This window comes from Lepidothrix coronata, unplaced genomic scaffold, assembly GCF_001604755.1.
Source record: "Lepidothrix coronata isolate B3197 unplaced genomic scaffold, Lepidothrix_coronata-1.0 Scaffold75, whole genome shotgun sequence".
NCBI classification, from domain to species: Eukaryota; Metazoa; Chordata; class Aves; order Passeriformes; family Pipridae; genus Lepidothrix; species Lepidothrix coronata.
In genome coordinates this window covers 806,929-817,206 of record NW_016690255.1, presented here as the reverse complement: position 1 = coordinate 817,206, position 10,278 = coordinate 806,929, and the positions used below count along the sequence as shown (strand labels likewise).

Genomic DNA, 10,278 nt, shown 5'->3' with positions numbered 1-10,278 from the left:
AACCTCTTTACTATTTGAGTGAATAGCAACCAGTGAAAATTTGGGCAGAAGAGCAGCTGTATCTACAAATCCACTGAAACATACTACTTTTTAATTTGTGGAAATGCCAGATGTTAAAGGCATCAGACAAAAGGCACTTCTAAATGGTTCAAGGCATATCTCTTTAGGTTTTTTTATGGTGTTGAACACTTAGCTGGAGGACTCTAGTTGAAAGCTACAAGAATACAATATAAATTCAAAATACAGTATAGTCTGCATGTCATTTTCAGGAATCAGTTGTCAAACAGAGAATTAATAAAACAAAAGGAAATTATTTATTTCTGCACAGCTTTGAATCTTGTTAGTATTTCCAAAATATCCTGTAATGCGTTGCCAACTATATCCTAAATTTTTGTACAGGGAGATACTGTGCTGCTTGTGATTATTTTAAGGCAGTTTTAATTCTGATCAGATGGATTCAGAAAAAAAAAAATCAAGAAGGGGGAATACTGCATCAGGAGCTCAGGCATGCAGGGGTTACCAATTCTGTTGTCTGGCAAGAGAATTTCATTATAAAGATGTGAATAAAGATAACTTGAATGTTGAGAGACTTGGGAGAAACATAGGTAGAGAGTAGGTCTCAGAAATAAAGGGCTTTATGAGGGAGATATAAGTGAATGTATAAAGATATGTTCCTAGAGAATGGAGCGCTAGAATTCATTAGCTTCTAGGCTTTAGTCTGCTAATGTTCCTTTGCACTGAACTGGAAATGATATTTTAATGGAATTGGGTTGGTTATGACTTTAAAGTTTGTAGAGCTGCACTTAATTGTTGGAAGTTTTACTTGGAGTTGTCTGACACTCATAGGTGAAATTTAAATAACTTGAGACCAGTTCAGAAATAATTTTAAGTTCATAGGAGTTTTGGGGAAGGGATTTGAGAAATGGGTAATAAAATATTGTTTTTAACTGCAGTTAAGTGCATGCATTGATGGGTAAAATAGAAATACACTAAAAAGTAGCAAACACATCTGAGGTGTTTTTTCCCATGGAAATTTACAGAGTATTAAATTAAGAGATAACTATGCTGTATTACATTTCCCACTCTGTGAAAGTCGTCCTATAGGATATGACAGGTAATTGAGTCATCAACATAAAATATTAATAATTAAGATGATACATTCCATTTCTTAATGTGTTGTAGTTCCACGTCTATCTACTTGGAAATATGACACAGATTTACTGGGACACAGCAATCACCTTGAAGCTGTGCTCAGTAACAGCTGATTAGCATTATCTGTTCCAAATGTAAAATAAGTTCAGCTTCTCTGACCTCATTAGAGGGAACTGAGAATGCCTCAGTAATAAATGCTCCTCTAGCTGCTTCCAATAATTTGATTCATATGGAAAAATGTTTTAATGACACAATCCCTGCCACTAATAGGCCAGCAGTCCTTAAGGATGTGGAAGAAGGATTCTGAAAATAATTAGACTTAGGACTAAAATTAACAAGGGGGTTTGAAGAGGAAAATATTATTTTTTTCAATAGCATACAGCCTGTAATACATCAGTCTTTTCACCCAGTTATGTTTAGAAACATCAACACAAAAGTAAGGCTAATGTATCCAGAAGTTCTTAGTAATCTGTTCATAAACTTAAATATATGCACCTGTTTTCTTTTGAATTTGAATAGCTAGAGTCTATGCCTACCAAAAAATAATTATCATTCTGGCACACCATTAATGAGTCTTTTTTCCATTGCTGAATGTAAGTATTTGGGGTGGCAAAACACCAAAGTGGTCTATGAACCTGAGAGCTGCTTTAAGTTTGGATCTAAATCAAAAGGAGAGGATATAGTGAATTCAAATGAAACTTGTTTGCTTTATCATAGAGCAAGATGGTAAATTTTAATTTCACACAGTTCATGTAAGATTATAATGCAAAAATACAGATTGCAACTAGTCTGTTCCAAATGTAATTTTATCTGTGTTGATAGAAATTAATATGCCATCCTGAGTCCTTTAAATGTATCAAGTTAATCTGCAAGTCAAAACTAACAAACAGCAAAATGGTATTAATGGTATAAAGGCCTCTTTCGTAGTCTCTGAATCGGGAGAACTGGTTACTCCAGGAAAGGCAGGTATATTGGCAAATGATACATAAATGTATAAGCTTGGCCTGTTACTCATTTTTCACAGATGTATTATTATTCAGAGAGTTTTCAAGATGGCAGGAGCAAAGAGTGACTTAGATCTTACTATTAGCGAAGGAAGACACCAAATACCAAAAAGCCTGCTCCCTAAACCCCTTATTTCGGTACTTGAAATGGCACATGTCACCTGGATAACATTCATTTATCTTTCAGTTTAAAGATCAAAAATTCTCTTTATGTTTTCACAGTGCTCTGAATTTGAGAGCTTGATCCTGCTAAATCTGTTAGTTGGTTTAGGGCCCAATTACTAGTCACAGGAACAAATGAAAACTCCAGATAAGATGACACCATGCTGAGATAATTCAAAAGGAATCAGTCACACTACTTCAGGCTGACATTTTTTTTTTTTTTTTACTTGAAATGTGGCTCTTTGAAAACTGAGAAAAAAAGGACCCCCTTTTTTTTCCTTTTCTTTCAGAGTTTACCTAAAGCCTCAAGTTGCATTATTTTTCTCCCCTCCAAGGTAAAAAGGAACAACTCTAGGTAGATAAAAGACATGTTTACTTGTGTCTGGGAAGGCTGCACACAGATGAAGGATCCAACATCTTTGACACCTTTGTATTCAGCTAAGATCGCTCACAAGGTGCTAAATGGATGGTTTTGACTCCTTAAATCTATCATGTTCCAGAGTTATTATTTTCTATATGAGTTCTTCATGTAATTACTGCTCTGGAAATGAACGTATGTGTTGCCTCTAGCAATATTTTCAATAATAACATTTTCTTTACCCCAGTAGTGAATGATCAGATAGGTGGAAGCAGACTTGCTGCAAGTGGAGAAACTAAGGCTGACATTATAAACATATTTGTACTTCTCGAAATGTGACAGAAAAACTGGGTCCATTTCCCAATGCCATTGTCTTTGGTCCCAATTTTCTTGTGCAAAATTACCTGTGTGTGTGGTTGTGTGTGCTCCTCAGGTAGCTTTTTGTTGTGGGAATCTACTTGCCCAGCCAGTTTCCCTGTAGGAATCAACATGAAAACAAATTATCCTCAACTCTATAGCCTTAATGAGGGAAGGCACCATGGGAAAGTAAGGGGACATCAGAATATGGTTTTTTGGTTCCTTTTCTGTAATACAAGATATTGGCTTGTGGCATAAGAAATAAATTAAAAAAATCTAAACAAAAAGTTCGTATTCTGATAAGGAGGCATAGCAAAAGACACAGGTATTGTGGGTTTTCCACATGGATAAAGAAGAAGTGAAAAAAATACTGGGTCTAAATTTTCAGTGTTTCTTTATGGGCAGTTTCTATGTAATTGCATGCCATGGATTGAGATTTACAGTTGAACTGGATCTTAAAGGTCTTTTCTGACCTAAATGATTCTGTCATTAAAGGTACCATCAGCTGTACCATTGACTACTTCTTTCCAGCATATAAGAAACAAAGAATACAATGTGGTGCAAATAAATGAGAAACAAAAGCAATTATTGTGTCAGACTGGTGTGGTTTGTGCTTAAGGGTCAGATTTTGAAAACCTGGAGTCGTTTGGTTAGGCTGCCTCCCTGCCACTAGGGAGGGCTTTGGATGATGATCAGTTTGGAATGAGCCTTGGAGGGGAACTTGGAGCCCTGCAGTGGGGAGCAGTGCCTGTAGCAATGCATCAGATACGGGTCCATGCTATCAGGAGGCTCTGCAAGCCAAGGCAGCGAGCTGAGGGCTGTCCTAACGCTCAACTAGGCAGGGTGCGCAAAGCCCAGCACCTTCTCTCAGAGGTGATAACCTTGTATTTAGGGGCCTGATCAGGAAACTCATTAAAAATGGACGAAACTAAGGCCAGTGATAGTGTTGCTCATCTGGAGCGCCAATAGTCTTGTCGCTCAAGCATGCGTCCAGGCAATGTGTATCCAAGATGCAATTCCTTCCCCAGCCTTCCCATTTCCTATCTTGTAGGAAAGGGTGCACAGATTGCAGCAAATGGGGAGAAGATACTTTTCTACCTGGCCAAGCTGTGCTCCTGTTGAAGACTGGTTTCCAGGAAGGAACATGTGGTGAAATTGTTTCTCTAACAGCTGTTTGTGCATTTGATCTTTCACAGCTGATGACCTAAATGCATTTTTAAATATTATCATGGGATTTCCCCTGTTTCTCTATTTTAGTTCACAGTAGAACTTAATTCCCTCTGAAGTGCAGTGAGTGAGGGAATACAAATTTTATGCATCTTCATGACTTATCTCAAATATTTAACCCAAAACTTCATAATTTAAAGGATTTAGACAGTTGGAGTGTGGGATTAATGGCTTATATCCAAACCAGTGATTTGCAGAACTGTCATTTTCTTAGACGTTAAGAGCTAAAAAAAAAAAAAAAAATAGTTCTAAATGTTTGGTTTCCTGTAATAATAAAAATGAAAAGCCATCATTGCCTTTTAAGTCATGTCAAGGCACATGCTACAGTTCTGTTGAAAGACCTTAGAATACATGAGAAACTTCTCAGCTGGAAAAGACTGTAACAAAGAGAGCAAAAATACTTGTCTGTAGGGAAAGTATTTTAAGTCTAAACCCTTATAAAATAGATAGGGAACTATTTTCCAAAGAAGTTGTAATCAAGTTTATAGCAGCTCAGTTGGAGAGCCTGATCCAGTACTTGTGGATCTGTCTCAGCTGTTAGCAGGCTCAGTGCCTATATGCAGGTGTTTAATTCAGATGTCCAGATAGAAACTAGTTTTCTAACCAAAGGCGCCAGTCTTGTAATTATCTGTCTTTCTGTTTTTGTGGAGTCGCTATCACATTTTCCACAAAATTTTCACCACATGCAGAGCCTCAGTTCAATGGGCATCTGCTCTGGGCTCTTGAAGCAGGTGCTTTACCCTTGTTATAGTCAGTGGCACTTTGATAGAAGAGATGAGCTACGAAATATCTCACACTCCTCCCTAAGGAGGTCACTATCACAAAGATTTTGCAATGGTAACATCTGTTGGCATGAGATGCAACACTATTGCGAGTGTGTATATATATATATATTCATATATATGTATAAACAGTGGGTTCTTTCATTTTTAAGCTATTTAAAAGCAACTTGTATTCGTCAAGAGAAGAACCTATCTGCTTGCTTTGGCCTTCTCCCAAATACACTTCAATGACAGGAGGACTGCAACGGAAAAATACTCCCAAGCCTTTCTTCAGAGCCTGCAGCTCTGAGACACCCAGCTCAGATGCAGAAGCCAGCGAAGTGTCAAACTGAGTTAACTTTGTAGTACTCCAGACACGTGCCTTGAAGGACACCATGCATACCACCACCTCAGCAACTCATGCCCTGCCTCTGCCAATTCCTGGACCTCACAGAAAGTTGGGAGGAGGCAGTATGAAGAGCTGCATAAACAAAGTACTGCATGGTTAGTGTCAGCTTCACCCTGTGAACTCAAAAAGTCAGTCTCTGATGGGTCTTGGAATAACTATGAGTTATCAGCTGGATAAAAACCTCACCTGCAAGGAGAGCATTAATCACCCTAAGGGAACACTGATGCTATCTCGCTGAGCAAAGCCACCTAAAGGATATCAAGATGGGAATAACCTCTTGCCATTTTTTGTGTGATTAATATCTGAAGATGTTTTTGCTTAATCATTAACCAAAATGAATTTACAATGTTGCTCTTGGAAAAATAAGATAGTCTCCTATCCTAGCACTTAGGGCAGTGTACCGGAAAAGGTCCTGGACAAGAACTTGTTTGTTTCTCTTACCACTTAAAGCCTGCATGCTTGGAGCTCTGGGTACAGAGAGCTTGCTTCATGAGCCACCATGTGGTGACAAGGCTCCATGTTACTGTTTTTCCTTTACAGAGTATCTCAAATCTTTTTGGCCCTGCTCCTGGAAGGTGCTGAGCATCATTGCTCCATAAAGAGGACTGGCCTTTGTGAAGAACTGTGAGATCTCTTGCCTGGATAAGGAGACCTTTTCTAAACCAACCTCCTTCCACTGACATACCCAGGTGTGATTACTGACATTCAGGTAACAACTACTGATTCAGGGTCTTGGGGGTCTTTGTCTCTCTATCAGCACAATCTCACTTCACTGCCTTACAAGCTCTTGCAGTCAGCAATATTGCTTAACTTGTGGTCCCAGGTTCTGGCATCAGCTGTGATTATTTTGAAAGACAGTGGCTGGGAAATACTCTTCCAGCTGTGGTGTGAAGTGGGAAGGAGTGAAGAGATGAAAGGGCTTGCTGCTGCTGGACAGGGAGTGGAGGTAGAAATACCTGCAGGGGAGAGAGATTTGGGGAATTGTGTGAAAGGGCCCCTCTATTCCACATTAATACTTTGAAGATACAGTGGTAAGTTATATTAAGGCAGCATATTGAGAAATGACAGCAAGCTGCAAGAATAACAAGGTGCCTCTGATTATGACATTACAATATCATTCCCGCTTTTCTGCAATACACCTTCAAGAAAAGAAAAATATCTGGCTTGAGCTAGAGGTAGTTGCTTATAGAGTGACAGGTAGCATTGAAAACAATCATGTAATTTATCTGTCAATGAAATATTGCTCCTAACAGCGTATTTCTTACATATTTGCTCACTCAAACTTTAGATTGTAATTACTTAAGATATCTTTTTAATTAAGGTAACAATTAAAACGTGCTAATTCTGCTGAAGTGCCAATGAAATGAAGTTGCTCTTGTTTGTACCATCACTTTGTAACCAGCTGAGGGCACTACCCTGATGTTGTAATAGAAACACAAAGTAGGAGACCATCTCTGTCCTACATAGCTTAAATTTTCAAAGCAAAAGAGAAACAAAGACAGGGATGCTTTTTTTAATCCCTCTATCCTATTTTTAGTTCTGCTCTTATTTTCTTTTAATCAATCTATTTCCTCCTCCTTAAACACTTTTTTGTATTCCAAAGAGTTGTCCATGCCAACACTCAGCCTAACTACTTGAGTTTCTTCTTTAATTTCTTGTAGTTAATAAGCTACCATCAAAGGGTGGTTTTTTTTAAGGAGATAAGCCTGCCTACATTTAAAAATGCTTTGAAACAATGTTGGCAATGTTTATGATACTCCATAAATGGAATAATGACTAAAAAAAAATAAATCTCTTATATTATGAACCCTAAACCTTGTCCCAAATTATAAGTTATAAAATAAGGGACAATCAGCAATGAAATAATAAGCTACAAGGTAATAATAGCTTTTTTTCTTTTTCCACAATAGTATACTTCCTCAGTAGTATTAAGTGATAAATAAACAAATAGCTGAATGACTGTATTTAGTAGACCTATTTTTAATCTTTTTTTTTAATACTTGCACTATTGTAGTTCAGGAGTAACTCCAGTGTGAAACATTTAAAGTTAGGATAGATGAAGCCAGGATTCGTGTAAAAATAGAATTATTTTATATAAATGTAAATAAACATTTAATTTCCCCTCAACTTTAGCATTACATTTGCAAAAAGGAGTTTTTACACACTGATCAAATGAAGAACAAGTACTTAAAAGAAGGAAAGGTCTTTTTAGGGCTCCAAGACAGGACCTGGATCTGCCTTTGAAAACTGATGCTTATTACTGAATTTGACCATGGCAATAGCAGTTCTTTCAAAATGGACAGAGGGCCCTAAGGACAGAAACTTGTGTGCAGACGCAAGCACCTAAAATTTGTTACAAGTTCAGCAGCCTTCTGGTATGAGAGAACCGGCAGCGAGAAGATGGTGAGGCTATCTACATGTAAGTCAGTACAAGGCAAGTACAAGTATTGTACATCCCACAGTTCCTTCCAAAGAACCTTTTTGCCATGAAAAGAGCAAGAGGCAACACAGCTGTCTTTCCAAGAAGAGTCTTTTTATACCAGTGTTTATCTGATTGCAAACAAATGTGCAGAAAATTTTCTTTGGTAAATAGTGGATTACTCTTCTACAGTGGGTACAAAGAGCAGTACTACTTCCTGGGAGAAATGCTTCTCCTTAACAGAAATGTATTCTTTCTTTTTCAGTTTTCAAGTCAAAGCAAAATCCATCTCTTTTCTCTAAGTCCTCCAAAATGCTACTGTAAAGCAGCAACACTAATCAGCAATGCTGAAGTGCTTTCTGGCACTAGGATTCCTGCTGGGATATTGGACTTCCAGGGAGAAAAGGAGGAGGAAAAGGAGAATGGAAAATTTCTCATGGCTTGATGTGTTAGTGATTTGGCCATCCTGCTTGGATTATTATATGATAGAGAAGCAGACATGACCATCTAAACCAAAAATTAATCTTTAACTTAAAACTATCCCTTCATTAACTGCAGAACTTATCAGTGAACTGAGATAAAAAGTCCAGTTCTGCAGCTGGAAGAGGAGATCTTTACAGTTCAGGCTCTCATCAGTAGCAATAAAGGCAGCTCCAAAACAAGAGCACAAAGAGATAGGGACTTCCGTGTTACGCATTGTCTGTATTACAGCAAAGCAGAACTAATAAACAGGGTTGGCTTGAACAAGGGCATGGTTAGTCATTACCATTCTGCAAAACACCCTTAATGTGACTTATGTTGCAACAGTTTAACTTGTTTACTAAGTTTGACAGCTTACTTCCAACTGCTGGAAGTAGCAGTGGGTGTTGCAGTGTCACCTACCAGGAAGTGCCAGATCTTACCTATGCTTCCCACCAAACATTTTCATTGCTGTTACACAGTTTATTGAATTTGATATTATTTCTTTAATCATCTTCAAATGCAGTCAGCACTGTGATCTGCTGTTCATTCCCCTGCAGGTGTTTGGATCTCTGCAGCTCCTGGTCATTACAACAACAGTGTCAGCAAGTGGTCAGGACTGGACTCGAGAACTGTCACATGAAGAGTTATCATCCTGTTCCTCCTCCTCCTCCAAGGGTCTCACCTAGTCAGCTAGAGAGGTGACTAAGGCTTGATTGCCTGCTTCCACCAAAGGTATGACACCTATCAATGAATGTTGTTAAAGGAAGTTAAATAACCCCATTCTTTGTTTTCTTCCTTGACATCATTGCTCAGAGGGAATGTTCCTTTCAATGGAGTAATTGATTTGGTAAATTAATCCCTACTGCTGTACACATCCTTATTTCCTTTCATGTCAAATGTTCTTTATGTTATTTGCAAACTGGGTGAATTCTGACTTTGTTTTCCTCTATGCTGGTTGCAAAACATTCAGTTTTCATTGGCACCCCCGTCCCTGCACACACCTGAAGTGCTGCATCCCAGGGAGAAAAGCCCATGAAGCACACACTTCAGGAGTGACAAGGAGGGCATCAAAGCACATTCAGGAGCTGCTTCTCACATGTTTATACGTTCAGTTGATATTTTATCAAAGAGTCATCCTAGTTAAAAAATCATCTTGGATTTCTTGTTAAATGACTGCCCAAGAACACTAAGTTTTCTTTTAACAGTGCTTAACGGGATGAGAGGAAGTGAGATACAAAATGTTCTTACTACTAAGGAATGAAGGAAGAGAAAGTGCATGACTGACTGCCATACATTATTTCTAGAAATAAGCATACTACATTTTTCTATGAAGCAGCTACTGCTCCTTAAAATGACATCAAATAAAATACAATTGAAACTGAACACTGAAGTCTTTGTTTGATGTTCCCTGCACTCCTGGCTTTATTATCCTTTCAAATAATTTTTCCCCTCCTCATAACACTGAGCTATTTTAGCCTTGCCTGAAATCTTTCTACAGCTTTATTAAACTGACTCTCTTTTCCACATAAGCTTTTCCAGTTGTGATCCAAATGCTTTTGAGCAGCATTGTCTGTGTATTACTAGTGCATTACCATGAAGTTCCGCCAGCTACTCCCCTCCCTCCCTCAGGTACAGCAAAATGTAGCTGCTACCTCATTTCTTGTTTGAATTATTAATAATTTGTGCACTCTGCTAATCTGTAAGTATGTCCTCATATTCATTTTCCAAATTTTGCCACTGTTCATACTTACTTTCAATTATGAAAGAGACTATTTTTGTGATATTCTATAAGCTTTTCTTGAAGTTTGTCTGTTTCAAAAATATCATAGAATAATTTAAAATATTCCTAGAATATTTTATTTGTTTGCTTTATCTTTTTTTCCTTCACAGCATTTTAGTTTCCTTGTTTTATTTTCTTAAACTGTTAGATGCTAATGAAACATGATGAAGACATTTGTCTCTTGTCT

The 10,278-nt window shown here is 37.8% G+C and overlaps 1 long non-coding RNA gene across 1 annotated transcript; it reads left to right on the top strand.

The window, feature by feature from the left end:
- Window positions 1-5,954: 5,954 nt before the first annotated feature.
- LOC108499534 lies at window positions 5,955-9,596 on the top strand. Its single transcript, XR_001875570.1, has 3 exons — window positions 5,955-6,139; window positions 8,869-9,043; window positions 9,517-9,596. It is a non-coding gene; the product is annotated as an uncharacterized LOC108499534 (long non-coding RNA).
- The last annotated feature ends 682 nt before the right edge of the window (window positions 9,597-10,278 follow it).